Below are 19,765 nucleotides of genomic sequence, written 5' to 3'. Positions count from 1 at the left end.
CACCTAAAATTGTTTGGAACTTTAATATAGTGGCAATGTGTTTTGTAAAAAACATTTTTATAAACATCGAAAATGTGAAATTATTGTCAATGCGACTGAAAAACGTGACTAAATGACACCCTACTCATAAACATAAGCCAATATGAAAATACAAAATTACAGCAAATTTGGCTGAAAATCGTGAAAAACTCCCCAAAGTACCAAATAGGTACCAATACGTTGCTTTTTTGCCTTTTGAAAGTCCAAAATACCAAATTACAGCCATTTCTGTTACAACATGTCAAAAATTATCAAAATCTCTATATATCCAATATCAATACCATGTGAAATATTTCACATATTAAGTTCAGAAATTTAACACTTTCACCCTATCCCCAGGGTACATTTGTACATTTTTTTTAATATAAAATGTCAATAATGGAGATTTTTAGATCAAGTTTTGTTTTTATTTATAACTGATTAAAAGAATTATAAATATTTCCAATAAATAAATGTTAAAAGTTATAACGTACGTAGATCAACAATGATAGCAATTTAACCTCGTTTTTAATTCATTCATACTTTCATAAAGTTGTCTATGGGGATGTGGGCTATATGTACGTACTCAAAATTATATAGACATTCAAAAAATATACATCACAATTAATATTTAAATTGAAATCAATCTACATCCAGTAAGGAAAGTAGTAAAGTCGGGCGGGGCCGACTATGTTTTATCCTTCACTACTTTGGGTATATTCAACAGATGGATCCTAACAGAAGGACCATTAACATGAAATTGGATGAACTAAAAATGTCATGTTTATCCAAATATGAAGCGACTTAGGTCAATGCATAAACACGCCATACTTACTTAGCTGGCTCATGACAGAACTTTCGTTCCATAAGCCGAGCTTAAAAAAGATTTCCAGGCGCGTCGGTCTTTTGCGCAGTTTTTCTAGTTTGAAAGATCATATTTGGCAATGTTGTCTTCCACTTGATCTTTCCATCTTATTCGTGGCCTTCCCCTTCTGCGTCAACCATCAGCTGGTTCGCATTTATATACCTCTTGAGCTGGGGCATCTTCATCCATTCTCACAACATGACCCACCCAACGTAGTCGCTGCAGCTCAATACGTTTAACAATGCCGATGTCCGAGAATAACCGGTACAGCTCATGGTTCACTCGACGGCGATATTCACCGTCGACCCAGATCTGCGCATAGTTCTTTCGGAGAAATTTTCTCTCAAGCACACCAAGAGCTGCCTCATCTGCTTGCGCAAGTAGGTTGCTTATTAAGACCATAGTAGCATCTGTTGGCCAACACTATCCTTCTCCGAATTTCAAAACTGAAGTCATTAATTTTATTAATGGCGTACCGAGGCATATAAAATCTTTGACTACGTCAATGCTGTAGTTTTCAGGTTCCACAGTTGGTCCGAGTCTACTGGACGTCTTGCGCGTTGATACCACCAGCTTGGTCTTCTCGCCGTTTACTGTCAGACCCACCTTGGCAGATTCCTTTTCAATTTGTTCAAACTTGCTGTTACCGCTCGCAATGTTCGACCCATTATATCGATGTCATCGGCGTAGGCGAGTAACATGTGTTGTTTGGTATACAGAGTGTCATTTCTGTCCACCTTTGCCTCTCGAATGACCTTTGTTAAAAAGGTCACATGACAAACTGTCACCTTGTCTGAATCCTCGTTCGGTATTAAAGGGCTCCGAGAGGTCCTTTCCGACTTAAACTGCTGATCTTGTGCCAGTTAAAGTTATTCTGCATAGTCGAATTAATTTTGCAGGAATGCCAAAGGAGAAAGACATGGCTTTAAACACCTTTATGAACGGATATGGCTATCGAATGCGGGTTTATGTCGACGAATAGGTGGAATTTGTCAATGTGTTTTTCGTGGGGGTTTTCCAGGATTTGGGACATAGTGAATATCTGGTCCATGGTGGATTTACCACGTCAGAAGCCGCAATGGTATGGTCCAATAATGTCATTAACCATTGGCTTCAGTCGTTCGCACAGCACGTTTGATAGCACTTTATACGCGATGGGAAGGAGACTTATTCCTCTATAGTTGGCATATATCGTCTTGTCCCCTTTTTTGTGCACGGGACACAGGACGCTGAGGTTCCAATCATTGGGCATGCATTCCTCTAGCCAAATTGTAATAATCAGCTGGTGCATGCTCCTTACCAGCATCTGACCACCACTCTTGATTAGTTCGGCTTGTAAGCCATCGGCACCTGCTGTCGGTAATATCAACTTCCTTGGTGCATCATCTATATCAACTATCCTTGGAGCATCATTTACTTAAAATCAGACGAAAATATGTATATCAACGAAACTATATACACGTTAGGTTATACTAACTTTAGTGCCTTTTGCAAAATTTTTGCGAAAATCGACCCATCATTGGGTTTTTGTACATCTGTACGTGTTGCAATATTGTGTGCCAATCGGCCATACCAATTTTTACATGAAAATCTGAACCAATATTTCCCAATTTCAATAGGGTTCGTCCTTGGGCCAAATAAATGAGTTGTGTCAAATTCCATCCAATTCGGATCATAAATGCGACCTGTACATAATTCATAATTTAACATGAACAGAGAGACAGACAGACGGACATTCATAAATCGACTCAGAAAGTGGTGCTATGCTTATTCTAAAACGTAACCTGGTATCTATCTTGTTCCCATATGCACTAAGACATAATAACCAGTACCAAAGTGTAGTGAATGGTATAAAAAGGTAGCCAAAGTCATTCACGCTGCTAAAGAACAAGATAGCCTTTTAACAAATTTAGTTGCGGGGCGGAAAAATTGTAACCCGAAATTTTATGAGCGCTGCTCAAAAGCCCGCGTTCATGGGTGCCCTCTCTCGTCTCTCTCTATATACTACGGAAGGTTATAAGAACCTTAAGATTATATCTTGTTAATACCCAAGAAGGCCTACTTTTGTTTATAATATAAAATAAAATATATTATTTTGAAATCAGATTATTTAATGTATTATTTTACATATATTTACATTTAATAAATAATCAGGGGCGAACGTCAGACTTAACGCTTTCATTCGTTAAATATTCGCTTTATTTTTATTTTATTCAATGTTTCAGTATCAGTAAAGAACGTCAGATCTTACTGTCGTAATATTTGATGATCTGGGGGCATGTATATGATACGGCTTGAATAAATAAGTCAAGGTCAGTTGGATTATAAAAAGAAAATAAAATATATTTATATTTTTAAATTAATATTTAAATTAAATAAATATAATAAAAATATAATTTGAATGAATTTTTAAGTGAGTTATTTGTACTCTTTCGAGTCAAGAATAATGATCCAAATGTTGCAATGAAAAGAAATCCTAGGAGAAGAACCTACGCTCCCACCATTATGCGACGCGTTTTACCGTTGGTTAAGCGACTCATCAGGCATATTGGGTTATGTGATTTACAAATGTCATATGTTGATAACTTGTATTTAGTGATGAGAAATTGCTTTCCTTTTCATTACAAAACATAGATCATTAAGCTTGACTAGAGAAAGAGTATAAATAACTCACCTATCTTATGCCCTTAAATTATTTCCAAAGTAATCTTAAATTCCACTCCAATTATTTTAGGGGTACATCTCCACAAACCCTCGCGTTTAGTTGTTTGACCACAGCTATTAATTTATCGAATGGAAATCTACCAGAATGTGTTTCTTAACTCACTTCGGCAAACAAAAAATTATTGCTTTAATTTAGTTATAAATTTTGCTAGCATCTTTGTTGTTGTTGCTGTTAGTTTGCTAATTAATATTTATAGCAGATCATAAATTTGTCCATTCATAAATGTGTAAACAAATCAAGTCGTTTCGTTAAATGCGATTTCAATCTAAATTCAAATGTTGCCGAAGTTCTTCTTTAATCAAATGGATAAAACTTGATGCGACCGCTGATGACGCAGATGATCTTTATGATAAGTTTTGATCAGTTTGTTGACACAATTTCTCTCCGATGATGAGTCAAACTGTGAGCTAATGACATGGTGTTAAAAAATTCAATGTTTTCGGTAAACATAGATTTTATTATAGTGATATTAACATTAGTTTATAGTTTGAAAGAAACTATGTTGAATTTTATGATCGTTATATTTGTGGTAGGCTTGATTACGATCGATGACCTGAATTGAAATGGAAAATATGTATAGGTTTGAATTTGGGGTAATATTATCATAAATTATTTAGTTAATGCGGGTGGTTTGAGGAAATTAAATTTGAGATTTTTGTTGAGAAATGATAAAAATGATCTAAGGAGCTCCAATTTCTTTACTTTTTTAAGTAGCTATATTTAAAAATATTCTGATGAATTGAACATATTAAAATCAGAAAATTGGAATTCAATAGCCTTAAATCACACTTGAATATTTTCTAATATATCATTTTTTTATTCTGAATATATGTATTTTATTTCTGTTTCCTATAACAAGAAAAATCTATTAACAACATTTTTTTTATAATTTGTGATCGAAAATTTACATATTAAATCTGCGGAAATTATTCTGTGTTTTTTTGTTATTTATTATCATCGCATAGCTCTAATGTCCTTAAATAAGTTTTGAAATATTAAACAATTAATTTGCTTGGTTTTGGATTTCAAAACAAAAAAAGTTTTGCAAAGAATTTGCACAAAATGCAAATTTTTGTTTAAATATAACTTATTTCGTAAGGTATGACATTTTGAGGCTAAAATTTGTTAAACGAAATGAAATGGTAAATATTTTGATAAAATTTATATACGTTTTCCAAAAATATTCAAAAATTAACGAAACACAGTAGTTCGGCTTCGATTAATTTAAAATGAATTTATTAATCCTTAAATAGCACGCGAATGATAAATGATGTGTTTTTGGGATTTATATTGGTTTTAGAAATCATCAGCGCCACCATCACTTGACCCTATGGCACGATTAAGATAAATTGTAATCACTTAAGGTATTCCGAACAAATTTAATGATAGCTGATGAGGTCACCCACAAACTATGTGAGCAGCCCTATTTATTTCGAAATTAAAAATAAATAAACTTTGTTCTTTAAATAATAATAAATAATTAGAAAAAATATATGCGATATTAAAATTATTATAAAATTAAAAAAAAAAAAATATAATAATTTAATTGCAAACCGATTTTAACGCAACCTATAATTTTATTGTAAATTTCTGAAAAAAATTGCATTACTTTGTTATTTGAAGGCTAATTTAAATGGTTGCTATCCTTTAAAAGCCACCAAAAACCCCCCAACTTTTTTTGCATATTCGGAAATAATTTCAGAGACAAAACCATTTTATTTGTCATTTATAATCATTAGACAAAATATTCTTTTGTATTTTCTTAGTGGCTGTTGTCACATTTGAATTTGATTAAATGTTTGTGTTCATATTTAATCAACCAAAAATTGAATTGGTTATTAATTTGGCAAAAACAAATTTGAATTTTTAAAGAAACTAATTAGTCATAATGATAATGTTGAATATATGAATACATGTCCAGTTTAAAATTTAGTTAAACATCTGGTAATATTTTTTTTGAAAATAAAATATCGAACATCTGTATATTGAGAGATACTGGTATTTTGGAATATATCCCAGTTGTATTTAATATAGAGCTATAAATGGTCGCTTAAACTCAACAGATAAGGATCTGTTTGACACAGTTTTTATGTCTTCAATTTCAGCATATATAGAAACGTGCTTAACTTCGACAAGGTTGAACTTTTTATGTCCTCCACCATGTAGTGTGCATTAAAACTAGGTGTGACTAATGTATGGGGAATTATTAAAACACATGGACCTACATTGAAGGAATCTGAAATTCGATATTACCTTCAAAATTCAGAAAATCAGGCTGTTTTTTTTTATTTTGGGGGTATACCAGAATGTAGTCCTACATTGAACATTTTCTGCAAAAACGTTTTTCATTATCCAAGAAACAGAAACATCAATTTCTATGAGAAAATTAAGTTTAAAGATTGAGTAGCTTTATATATCGGAATTCATATCGAATGGACAATGCCGCAAAACCTTCAAACTACCCGAAAAGGAACCTTTATATGGGAACTATTTCATTGGTGATCTTCTGTATAGATTTATTGCAGCTTCCAAAAGCCCGGAATCTCCATTTACAGCTATCGTATATTACGACTAAAACCCTAAAAATACCGTATACAAAATATCCTGGACTGCAAAATTTCAAATCTCTAACTTATATAATGCGATCTCTATCGAGATTTTAACAGATAGGTGGCCAGACAGACGAATTATGGCTAAATCGATATAGAATTAAAATATTTTGATTGAAATTTAACAACCAATCGAAGTGGATCCAGTACCAATATGGGGTGATAAAATGTATAAAAGAGTTCCATGTCAGGGCCCCATTTCTCAATTACTCCACGCTTTGGCTAATCAAAATGGTACTGGTTTGAGTCGATGAGTGATAATTAACATTATCCTGCTGATGAAAAATTTGTCTACTCTTATAAATTTTTTTAATTTTTCCGAAGAGTTCAGGTGAAAGAATTGAAATTGGTCTTACTTTGCTCAAGGGGAACAGTAGCCACATGAACTGTTTTGCCGATGAAATTGTAGACCATTTGGGTGGAAGTGGTTCATTAACAAACAGTGTTCGTTGGTTGTCGTCGGTTCGTTGCTAACAAGTTACAGGCGGTTCAAATATACAAGGCTAGTTACTGTCGACTCGTTGGTACGGTACTAGGCACGAAGGTACTAGGCTAGCCTTCCGTTGGCTCGTTTGTATTGTGGTAATTGTTGTCGCCTCCAAATTGCCAGGTCTGGTGAATATCAGAAGCGGTATAATAGAACTGTACGGGATGAATGTGCGGGAATCTACCATTAAGCATGGAGCTCAAAAAGAGCGTGAGTTGGAGATGAGCTGGAGGCTAGCAACGGCCGTGGAGCTGGCTATGAGCGTTGAGTTGGCAAAGAGCGGAGCGTTGCCGAGACCACAGACGAGCCACACATCTTCGTCGTCACTCATAGTTCGTGTACCCCTTCGGCATGGAAAAGTAAAACTAATATCCGTTTCGTACTACAAAGTGAATGAGAATTATTGCTAACTTCAAAAAAGGCACCTGCAGATAAGTTCATTGAAGATAAGGTAACGTTGCTAACTTTTCCCAGTAGCCAAGACTGCGACACTCGTAAATCGATCCCTTCACAATTTCGTTTTACAAAATGAATGAGAATTATTGTATATTTCAAGAAAGGTGCTTGCAGATAAATGCATTCAAGTTGGAGAACACAACTAATGATGCATGGTTTTAGGTGTTCTGTACAATGGAAAATAATATTAAAAATGAAGGTGGGTTAGTATTAATTAGGTTAGGACAAAAATATGAAACGATTACGTTATAGAGAACTAGTGTCAAATTGTACGAGAAACAAATTTTTGATATACTTCATATATATTTATACAGAATATATACAGGTGGCATAAATGGCCAAGGATGCCTATTTCTTCCGCCATGTCACATTGCATTTCCAGTTCACGCACAGCATTAGTGGTTCACTACAATGGTAATTTTTCGAGCATATATTATATTGAATATATTTTGAATATATATTGAATATATTTTGTATAAAAATATATAAATCGCTCTTAATAACGTAATAGCTTCATATTTTTGTCGTAGTGCTACGGCATTGTATTGCCAATTTGTTACACCGGATTCGGATCATAAATTCGACTTGTTCTTTATGCATATTCTCAAAAGTAACTATGGGTCTATTTCACCCTGAACCACAATGTGGCTTACAGTCGAAGTTTGACAGTAACTGTTATTGTTTGAACAAACCTTGTAGGAGTGCAAAGATTCCATCAAGTATGTGTCTTAAATCTTTTGATTTTATGAGACACGATTTAACAAAGATAAACCCCCCTTGTTCCATTAAAGTAATTATAGATGTATAAAATCAACTGAATACCTCTTTTTATTAGACATTCAAACATATTTCGCAAAAAAATACCCATAAATCATTTCCCCAGCATACTTACATATATTACTATGTATCAAAGACTACTTGATCTGCTTAGACTTAATTTTCCTCTTCAATAGTTTTTGCTTTACGCAGCATTTGTCTGACAGCAAGGCAAAAAATCTTACAGCTTATTTAGCAAAAGTGTCGGTTTGTGTTAAGTCAATTTCATTTTTCTGCGCCGATAAATTATCACATGCAGAGAAGAAGAAGATCATCATCTTCTCCTGCAGAAATCATTTGGTGGTGGTGATGGTAGATTTATTTTCTGAAAGGAAAATAACCGACAATAAAAGATTATTGGATAGACGCATATTTGACATGTCTTAAGCCAAAAGCTATGTTTACGTTCCAGTTTGAAAGGAGCGAATAAAAAACAACAACAACTTCTGTCTTTTTTCTTTCTCCAAGCTCTTGGACTAGAGAAGCTACTTGAATTTTTTGTTTCGATTTTTTTTTTTTTTTGCTTATAAGAAATGTTTGCAATGTTATGTGCCACATACTTAAGTACTCCATATACTAAATGTGTGTGAGTGTTTGTGCGTGTGATGTATGCTTGTTTCATTATCTTTAAATAAATATACATCACAAGTCACACGAATATATTTATTGACCTCATTCTGTCTAAATGGTTGTTTAAGTAAACATTTTGTAGGCATCATAACGACACACAAACACGATGACGTTAAATGAGTGAGTTGTTTGTTGGGCATGTATGTGTGTGTGTATCTGCGAAGTTTGATGGTGGTATGTTGGCGGCTTTATTAATGCCTGTCAAATAATGCGAAAGAAAACACAAAACAAGATGCTTTTGTCGGGAAAAATCAATGGCGTAAATCAGCCAGCCAGCCAAACCAACCAACAACTATAGTTTGTGTGTTGTTGCGACTGCATCATGGGGTGCATGAGTGTAAAAAATAAATAATATTTTTCTTCTTCTTCTGTTTTTTCCTATAATTATTACAGAAAATGCTAAAAGCCGTAAGTAAGTATAGGATTTACAACTGTACTTATATGTGTAGAGTATTAATACTTCTGGGAGCTTTATTTGAAAATATCAGTAAAGTATGTGTCTTACGTCTTTTGTTTTACAACCGCATTCTAGATAATTTCAACAAAGTGCGTATATAGATATGTGTGTGTTAAACTATGATAGCTATGGGAATGAAGAAAGATAATAAAAAATTTAGGTGTTTTTTATGTTGGAAAAATATAGAATCATTTAACACTAGATTGTCGAAGCCGGTCATTTTGACCGTTTTTAAATTTCAAGTACAAAAACAACTGTGTATATAGTGACACTGTTTTTTTTTTAAATTTGATGACTTTTTTATAATAAACGCAATTCTATGTGGTACAAAAAGTCACCAAATTTAAAAAAGTGTCATTAAATGCACAGTTGTTTTTGTACTTGAAATTGAGAAACGGTCAAAATGGCCGCCTTCGGTAATCTAGGGCTAAAGAACTTGATTTCGATGAAGAATGTAGAAATATTTAAATATGCAACCACCCTCTGAGAATACAAAATTTTAAATTTTTTTTAGTTATTCACTATATATAAAATTTCAAAGTATTATTTATATATATATATATATATATATTCTCTTAATAATTAATTTTTTTATTCTATTTCAGCTCCAGTTATGCAGTTAAAACAATTGTTTAACACAATTTGAACAAATATAAAGTGAGTAAATGTTAAGCTTTCTAATAATTTATAAAAAAACGACAAACAAAAGCTTATCCATCTATTGAAAATCGAATTTATTAACTATTAAAATAATGTGTCTATTTTAAGTTCCCTACAAAAATAAAAGCGATATACAAGAAATCACAAAAACAACTCTGATTAATTATTTGCCATTAACAAACGTTTTTGTTAAAATGTTTTTTATTTGGTATCTAAGATTAATATCCATTAGCTATTTATATTTAATTCATTCATTAAATTCACACAACACACAATAAACCAGCTGGAAATTATTAAAACTTTAAAAAAACAGGCATTTGACTTGAAATTGTTTGGCAGACCCTCAGTCGTCTGGCCACCTTAGAATTTGTTGGATCTTTAGAAACATGTTCTCATCCACAGAATTAATAAAAAAATATATTTTTTAAGAAAATAAAAAAAATCATTAAATTAACTCGACAAAGATGATAATGGAATTGAAAAAAAAATATTAATGAAAATATATGCAAAATAATGCGAATACAAAATTTAAACGAAACCCAAAACGAAAATAATTAATTATATTATGATCAGAGAATATATAAATATATGTCACAAACTCGTAATAAAATCACAAAACATTTGAACATATTTAATTTCGCTGTTATTCTAAATGTATAAACATACTAAAAATGTTAATAAATTTTTGATCTGGTATAACGTGCACAGGTGCAGGGTGGTTTGAAACGGCCACCAAAAACATAAATTGTACAAAAATTATCGATAGAAAATTTTCTTCTGGTTATATCCTTTATTCAAATTGCACGGAACGAAATAATGTTTGCTTAGCATAAAAAGTATTCGGAAGTGTTTCTCCCTATAAGTGTTTTGGACCTGGTGACCGATTTGACCCACTCAAATCAATTGATGATTGTTTGTGTGGATCTCTACATGCTCCTCTCTCGCCGAATATAGTCGAGGGTAATTTTAACTAAGTTGCTCTTTATAAAATTATTATTTGCAATAACCCAACTTTACCAAGAGACTTTTTGAAAAAATATTTTTTTCTATTCGAAGTGACTTAAGCAATTTATTGTTGTCATTTTCAAGGAAGTAAGTCTATTAGTGCAGCAGGTTTATTAAATAATCCACAAAAACACAAAAGTAGTTCCAAGAAGAAAAAAAGGCTTGGTGGGTTTTATTGTTTCGTTAAAACAATGGGAAAATAAATAAAATTGTTTAAAGAAAATCACAAATAAATAAACTTGGCTATATTTCCCTCCCAAAATGTTTGGCTTTTTTTCTTCTCTTCAACACAACAACTCCACACTATTAATGTGTCAACAAATTTGAAATGAACAACGAAATACTACAAAATAAAATTAATTTAGTAATAAAAATAAATTTTGCAAATAAAATATCAACTCAACGATGAGGCTAGACAACAATATACAACAACAAACAGTCACAACAACAACAAACAGTCACAACAACAAACAGTCACAACAACAACAAACAGTCACAACAACAACAAACAAACAAGAAAATTTGCCATACTAACCAAAAAAGACATGTTGAAACACCAGCCAACCAATACCGTCATCTCCAGCTCAAGCTTGCCATCTCGAGTTAGTCGAGACTAATGCATTATAGACGCCATAGTACCTCAAATCACATGACAACTAAGTTTTTTTTTCTTCCCGCAAATCTTGACGAATTTTATTTTCTGTGATAGCTATTGCAATATGGCCAAGTTAGAGAAATTGAAAAACGAACACCTAGTGAGAAAAAAGAAAGATTACAAAATTTAGAAAAAAAGAAAGAAATGTGAAATAGTTTTGTGATACCCTACAAATTTAGATATTTGTATTAGCAGGTCACGCAATACGTTTACTTTTACTTATAGTGGCCCTGATGGATCCTCGCCTACGTTTGCTATTTGTATACCCTTCACCACACTGTGGTACAGGGTAGTATGTCTTTGTGCACATGTACAGGTCGCATTTATGATCCGATTTGTATGAAATTTGGCACAGTTCAATTATTTGGCCCAACGACGAACCCTATTGAAATTGGAGAAAATTGGTTGAGATTTAGATATAGCTCCCATATATAGTTTAGTCCGATTTTATGTAAATGATGCACCAAACTCCCAATATTTGTCCGATTAGCACAAGATTTTGCACAGAGTACTGAATTAGGTCCAGACTAATGTATGCAAAGTTTTGGTATGGTATGTGTATGGTTTTTTTTCAATTGGTTCAAAAATTTATGTAGATAGCACATTTAATTTCGCCCGATTTCATCTCAATGGTCCTCCAAAGATTCTATGACCGTTCTATCTACAGGATATTGTAGATATTAACATTTTATGCATGTACCCAAAGTGGTGAAGGGTATCATATAGTCGGCCCCGTCCGACTTTTGACGTTTCCTTACTGGCTTTAAATCCACTCCGATCTGGAACTTTTAAAAACATCCACGACTACCTTTGAGCTTGTTTTTTTTTTTAAATTCACTCCGATCTCGAACTTTTTAAAAATACACGCCTATTTTGGAGCTTAAAAACCACATTTTTTTAAAAATCCACGCCTATGCTGCTGTTAGAAAAAAATATTTATTTTTTAAAAATCTACGCTTGTGCTGCTGCTTGAAAAAAATATTTTTTAAAAATCCACGCCTATGCTGCTGTTAGAAAAAAATATTTATTTTTTAAAAATCTACGCTTGTGCTGCTGCTTGAAAAAAATATTTTTTAAAAATCCACGCCTATGCTGCTGCTTGAAAAAAAATATTTTTTTTAAATCCATGCCTATGCTGCTTGAAAAAAAAAATATTTTTTTTAAATCCACGCCAATGCTGCTGCTTGAAAATAAGAAATATTTTTTTAAAAATCCACGCCTATGCTGCTGCTTGAAAAAACTATTTTTTTAATGTTGCTGCTTGAAAAAAAATATTTTTTTAAAAATCCACTCCTATGTCGCTGCTTGAAAAAAATATTTTTTTAAAAATCCACGCCTATGTTGCTGCTTGAAAAAAATATTTTTTTTAAAAAACCACGCCTATGTTGCTGCTTGAAAAAAATATTTTTTAAAAATCCACGCTTATCTTGCTGCTTGAAAAAATACTTTTTTAAAATTCACGCCTATTTTAGAGATTGAAAAATATTTTTTTAATGCACACACGTTTGAGTCTTTGAAATCCAAGACTATTTTGGAGTTTGAAAAAATCTTTTTTCACAATAAACGATCTTAAAAAATATTTGTTGAGTAAAATATGTTTATTTATTATATAAAGATCAACTTATTCGTCACTAGCCAAAGATCCAAATTCTGCATCACTCACCTCAATATATGTATACATATATGTGGCAAATTTATATGGGAGTGGTGGTAATGGTTATTGTATTTGTATTACAAAGTCGGACGACTACCATTTGATTTCCTCTCTGCATTTTTGTTTTATTTTTTATTCGCTCTGTTCCCAGTGGGTTGGGTGGAAAATTATCTGTGGCGTCTTTCAACGTCAACATTGAATGGAAAACGAAATGTGGGTGTTGCTTGTTTACGTTGTCATGTCAGTCGGGATTTATGAAGATGCATTTCGCTTAAGACCATTTCCCATTCCGCTGTAAAGGTATTCGTTGTTGTTGTATGATGGAATGTTAAGTTGAAGTTGAGTTTTAATTGAAAATTTCGTCAGATTCGTCAAGGCAAGATTTTGGCTAAGTGCATATCGGTGTATTTTGATTTTTGCACACTCAGTGGGGTTAATGTTTATATAAACACCAACGTTTTTTTTTTCTTTTATAAAAAATAAAAGGAAAAATGATTGACGTTGATGTTGAAATGTTTTGAAATTTTGAGAAGTTGCTTGATTTTGTTTGTTGACTTATATTAATTTATTTTGCAAAGTTAGATAATAGCTGAAGAGATTTTTGTTTGGATTAATTAAGAGGACTTAATTCTATAAATGTGTAAATTCATGCAAAAATCTAAAAATGCAAAATGTTGGAAAATTGTCAGGTTAAAAGGGTACATAAAGATTAACTGAAGATGGAACAATTAAAAATTATAAGGTTTTGAACAATTTCCAAAAATATCAGGCGTGAGTAGAACCATGTATGAATTGTATACATAATTCCTCCAACTTGATGTGGTCTCTGTTTAGGCTATAAATTTCGTAATCAAAATATTTTCCTAATTTTTTCATTCAAATTTGATAGTCATCCTCTTATCCAGCATACTTCCTTTTGACTAGCCGATGTATTTTTTTTTTTCATCTAGAAACCTCTATTGGTTATCATAAAATTTGATCACAAAAATTTGTTGTAGTTTTTCCCAAAACTGCTTTCGATAAATAAACATAATAGTAAATAATAATAAAAATATTATGCTATAATAAAAATAACCCCCCGAAAAAAAACATATAATTTTATGCCAATTCAATCACCCACAAGGCAAATACTCCCATAAATATGCTATGAAAATACAACACAAATGAAGATATATAAATTTGTTTTTTGTTAGTTTTTATTTTTTTTCGAGTATCCAAAAGAGTGAAAAAATTATATACATAAGTTATGTGTACTTAGCTAATAGACATTAGTTGTTATTGCATTTTTCGTAGCTAAAAGAATTTCTAGCCTTCGGGTAAAGAAATTTGAAACGTTTAGCTAATATGATCACGAAATGTACATAAACATGTTTGATGAACAACAAAAACACAAAAACAATGGTATTCTGATGGTCAACAAAATGGCAGTAGATCGAAGTGGCACAAAAATACACGATTTACGGTATGTAAAAAATAAGAAAATACTGCAAATTTACACTGAGAATATGGAAGATAAAAGCAATGATTTGAAATAAATTTTGGTGTTCAAGGCTTAAATGAAACTTTTTCCGTCTTATCGAATGAAAACATTTAAAAAAAAATCAAACCTATTTTGGGGTTAACAAAATAGGTTTTAAAAACCACACCTATTTTGAGGCTTTATGCATTACAAAAATTATTTTAAACCAGTAAGGCGTTGGGGATGATAGATACCAAGCAACGGCTCTGATTGGCTTTAACATGGCGAAGTCCAGGCTTATTTTGGTCCCTGTTTCATCTCAATTGTGGAGACTGACCTCCCCGCGGTGCCACCTAGGGAGCTATTCTCATCACCCGATGAAATAGTGAGCTAATATGTGCCGCGAATTCACCCATAAGAACTATAAAAAATGGGTGGAGGCGTCGGGTTAGTTGCCCACTCTCGGAAAACCCAACCTACTATGAAAAAGCAAAGAAAAAGAAAACCAAACCCCCCTAATGTTGACGACCCCCGCAAACGTATAAAGGACCACGATCTGCGAATCTGCACTTGGAATGTGCGCACGTTGTACAGAACAGGCGCAGTATTCGCTTTGGCGGATATACTCAAGAAGTACAAAGCCGATATTATTGCCTTACAGGAAATGCGATGGAAAGGGACAGGCGTAAGTAAATCAGACGAAACGAGACATGAATTTGGCTGCGGATTTATGGTTAACAGGAGAATAAAATACCTTGTCTCCAGATTCACTCCAGTAGGTGAGCGAATTGCTAAAATCCGTATAAAAGCGAAGTTCTTTTACATCAGTCTAATATGCGCCCATGCTCCGACCGAAGATAAAGATGAACAGACCAAAGACATATTTTACGAGCGCCTAGAAACAGCATATGGCCGTTGCTCTGGCCATGACATTAAAATTCTGCTAGGAGATTTTAATTCAACGGAAAATTCAGCCTCTATGAAGAAACATCCGACAACGCCATGAGGTTGATTGACTTCGCGGCAGCAAAAAACATGGTAGTTAGCAGCACCAGATTCAAGCATCTCGATATACACAAGGCCACCTGGATCTCTCCGGAAGGAATTCATCCAGTGTTTTAGACGTCCGATCGATCCGAGGAGCGAATATCGATTCGGACCATTACCTTGTGGCAGCCAAGGTACGCACCCGTCTAAATGTTGCAGCAAAGGTGCGATCTAATACAACACGGAAACTCGACGTCGAAAAGCTGCAAACACAACAGGTAGCCGAGGCCTACTCCGCTGAACTTACCCATCTGCTTGAAGAAAGCACTTCTTGACCCGATAATAGTATAGAAGCCCAATGGTAAAGAATTGCCCACTCCCTACAAACTGCAGCAAATGGAACAATTGGGTACCAAAAACCACCACCAAGAAACCCATGGTACGATTAGGAGTGTCGTAATGCTACTGGTGAAATGCTACTGATGAGAAAACGCAGCGTATAGGGCAACCCTGCAGACAGTAGCAACACGTAACGTGATGGAGAATTATCGGGTGAAAAGGAGAGAGGAGAAACGTGTTTTCAGAAAAAAGAAGAGAGAACAAGAAAAACGTGAGCGTGAGTGCAAATCGAGATGTACAGGAGTCAGAATGAAGTCCAGAAATTTTACCAACGAGTAAAACATCAAACCGAAGGCTTTGGCGCATGCACATCCTCCTGTAGAGATGAAGAAGGGAACCTGGTGACAGATACAGACAGCGTGTTGAGGATCTGGAAGGAATATTTCGAAAAGCTTCTAGTATCAAATAGTGGCGATGAAAAAGATACCCCAGAACCACCTAGCCAAGATGAGGTCATAAAAGCAATTAATCGGCTTAAGAACAACAAAGCAGCAGGAGCAGATGGGTTACCAGCCGAACTGGCCAGATGCTGGTCAGGTGCATGCACCAGCTGATTAGCACAATTTGGCTAGATGAATGCATGCCCAGTGATTGGAACCTCTGCATCCTGTGTCCCGTGCACAAAAAAGAGACAAGACGATATGTGCCAATTTTAGAGGAATAAGTCTCCTTCCTATCGCATATAAAGTGCTATCCAGTGTGCTGTGTGAACGACTGAAGCCAATGGTCAATGACATTTTTGGGCCATACCAATGCGCCTTCAGTCTTGGCAAATCTACCATTGACCAGATTTTCACCTTACGCCAAATCCTGGAAAAGACCCACGAAAAACACATCGACAGGCTGTCACCTATTCGTCGACTATAACTTGGCATTCGACAACCCTATCCGTTCAGAGGTGTTTAAAGCCATGTCTGCGTTCGGCATTCCTGCAAAATTAATAAGGCTACACAGGATAACTTTAAGTGGCACAAGGTCAGCAGTTAAAGTAGGAAAGGACCTATCGGAGCCCTTCAATACCGAACGAGGATTCAGACAAGGTAACAGTTTGTCGTGTGATCTTTTTAACATCCTACTGGAAAAGGTCATAGGAGACGCAAAGGTGAACAGAAATGGCACTCTGTACACCAAACAACACATGTTACTCGCCTACGCCGATGACATTGATATAATGGGTCGAACATTGCGAGCGGTAACAGCCACCTTTGAACAAATTGAAAAGGAGTCTGCCAAAGTGGGTCTGGCAGTAAACGGCGAGAAGACCAAGCTGATGGTATCAACGCGCAAAAAGGCTAGTGGACTCGGACCAACTGTGGAACTTGAGAACTACAGCTTCGAGGTAGTTGAATACTTTATATACCTTGGTACCGCCATAAATAAAACAAATGACATCACTTTTGAAATTCGGAGAAGGCTTGTGATGGCCAACAGGTGCTACTCCCGCCAGACCAAACTCACACTTTACAAGACGCTAATACTACCCGTGCTATTATATGGATCAGAAGCATGGGTACTTGCGCAAGTAGATGAGGCAGCTCTTGGGGTGTTTGAGAAAAAAATTCTCCGAAAAATCTACGGGCCGATCTGCGTCGACGGTGAATATCGGCGTCGAATGAACCATGAGCTTTACAATATATACGGGGACATCGACATAGTCAGTCGTATTGAGCTGCAGCGACTACGGTGGCTAGGCCATGTTGTGCGGATGAATGAAAATGCTCCAGCTCAAAAGGCATATAAAAATGAGCCAACTGATGGTTCCCGTAGAAGGGGAAGGCCACGAATTAGATGGAAAGACCAAGTAGCAAACAACATCTTGGAACGTGGTCTTCCAAATTGGTGGACTTGCGCACAAGACCGACGCGCTTGGAAATCTTTTTTAAGCTCGGCTTATGGAACAACCGTTCTGTAACAAGCCAGCTAAGTAAGTACTTTGTTTACAGTTTAACATCAACAGACGGGCAGATGGACATGCATAAATCGAGTCAAAAAGTGATTCTATGCATATTCTCCAAGAGAACCATGGGTCTATTCGTTTGCTTTTTTTTATAAATCCACGCCTCTTATGGATTAAAAAAATCTTTTATAAATTCACGCCTCTTAGGGATATAGAAAAACATATTTTTTATAAATCCGCGCCTCTTATGGACCTAGAAAGAATAGTTTTTATAAATCCTCGTCTCTTATGGATCTAGAAAAAATATTTTTGTATAAGTCCACGCCTCTTAGATTTAGGGTGTCATATTCTCAACCACGTTCGACTTTGATTCTTTCCTTACTGGTTTCTCATAGGATATTCTTGGAGTATTTAGAATCACTCTATGTTATTCTATAAATTTTTGCGTCAATATATAGAACGTATATACGCGTCTTGTATACTATTTTTGTACAATCTTATCACTTTTTGGATCACCAAATTGCATTTCATTCATTATAATATTTTTTCTTATCCCTTTTTGGATCTCCAAATTGCATTTCATTCATTATAATATTTTTTTGTCTCAAAGATTCCCTCCATATAAGAAAACCAATAACACAATTTTAATTGACCTCCACCTTTGTGTGTCAGGCACAAACCCTCAATTTATTCGAATATACGTAGTCAACATAAATGTTATCATATTCCAATTTTATGTTTCTATATTCCCATTATATGTCGACAATTGGCAGAATTTGCAACATATCTTAATGGGCCACATAACTTCGCCAAAAAAATCATAGCGAAAAAAACATACAACGGGGTTACCAGAGCCGCTAAATACCCTAAGGCCATCACGTTAAAGATACTGTAGTTATACTCAAAAACATTTTTTTTGCAGTCATTTTCGATTTGAGTTAAAATGGCACTTTGTTAACACAAAACAAATGAGCAAAATGAATGAAGCAGACCACCCTCCCGCCATATATTCAAAAAAAATCGCAAGAAAAAAAAACATAATTTATATTTTCATTCATTGTGTTAATAATTTCAATGAGACTATTATTAGCCAAAGACACAGGAGGGTTGAGAAAAAAATCACGATTTTATGTTAACAAACAACAGCAAAGAAACAAAAAAAGAATGATTTTCCTAAACAAATAACAAAATAAAAAATAACATAGCCTCAGTAGGGTAGTCCAGCTAACAAAAAAAAAAAAAAACGTTACAATATTTAGTGGGTGTTTTTTTCTTTCGACAATCAAGCCACAACAAAAAATCTACACTGCGTACTTTTGCGGAACACAATAAAAGAAAAATAACAACAACAATAAACACAGCATTTAAAACTCCATACCACCCATAGTGTTGGCCAGAGAGTTATGGGTCTAGTTGGTGGTAATCAGGAAATTTTCGCCTAGACAACACCATGAAACCATGAATTTCTATAGAATTTGCATAAAGCGTAAAACGAGATGCTAAAATTAATGTAAAATTTGATTATTTTAAATGACTTGTTGAAAATGCTATGATAGCTTATGATATGCCTCCAAAAAAACAGAAACACTAACAATCATATTCAACAAACAGCCTGCCAATAACAACTGACGGGCTTGTTGCTTGACTGCCAGTCTAACTGGCTAGCTGACTAGCTGGCTGACGCATTCAACAACAGTCTATAATTACAAAAAAAAAAAGTTTCTTGTTATTGGAATTTGATCTTGTCTTGTTGTGGGACAATGAAATCTCAATACAAATATCAGAAAAAAAATATAGTGGTTAACAAAATTTCGTATAAATACATTTAGTACGTATTCTATGGCGGGGTGTAATTTTGTTTTGGATAGAAAAGAAGTAGTTGCTACTGAATGGGGTGGTGTGTTTGATTCTATCCTTTCGTGCTCACAAGGGCTGCTAATTATATACTTCAATACGATCAAAACAGTGTTTCAACGAAATATCGAG

Source organism: Musca vetustissima, unplaced genomic scaffold (genome assembly GCF_032173495.1).
Source record: "Musca vetustissima isolate MV318-11 ecotype Yass unplaced genomic scaffold, APGP_CSIRO_Mvet_v1 utg1006, whole genome shotgun sequence".
In the NCBI taxonomy this organism is placed as follows: Eukaryota; Metazoa; Arthropoda; class Insecta; order Diptera; family Muscidae; genus Musca; species Musca vetustissima.
The sequence above is the reverse complement of the archived record's forward strand: the minus strand, read 5'-3'. Positions refer to the sequence as shown.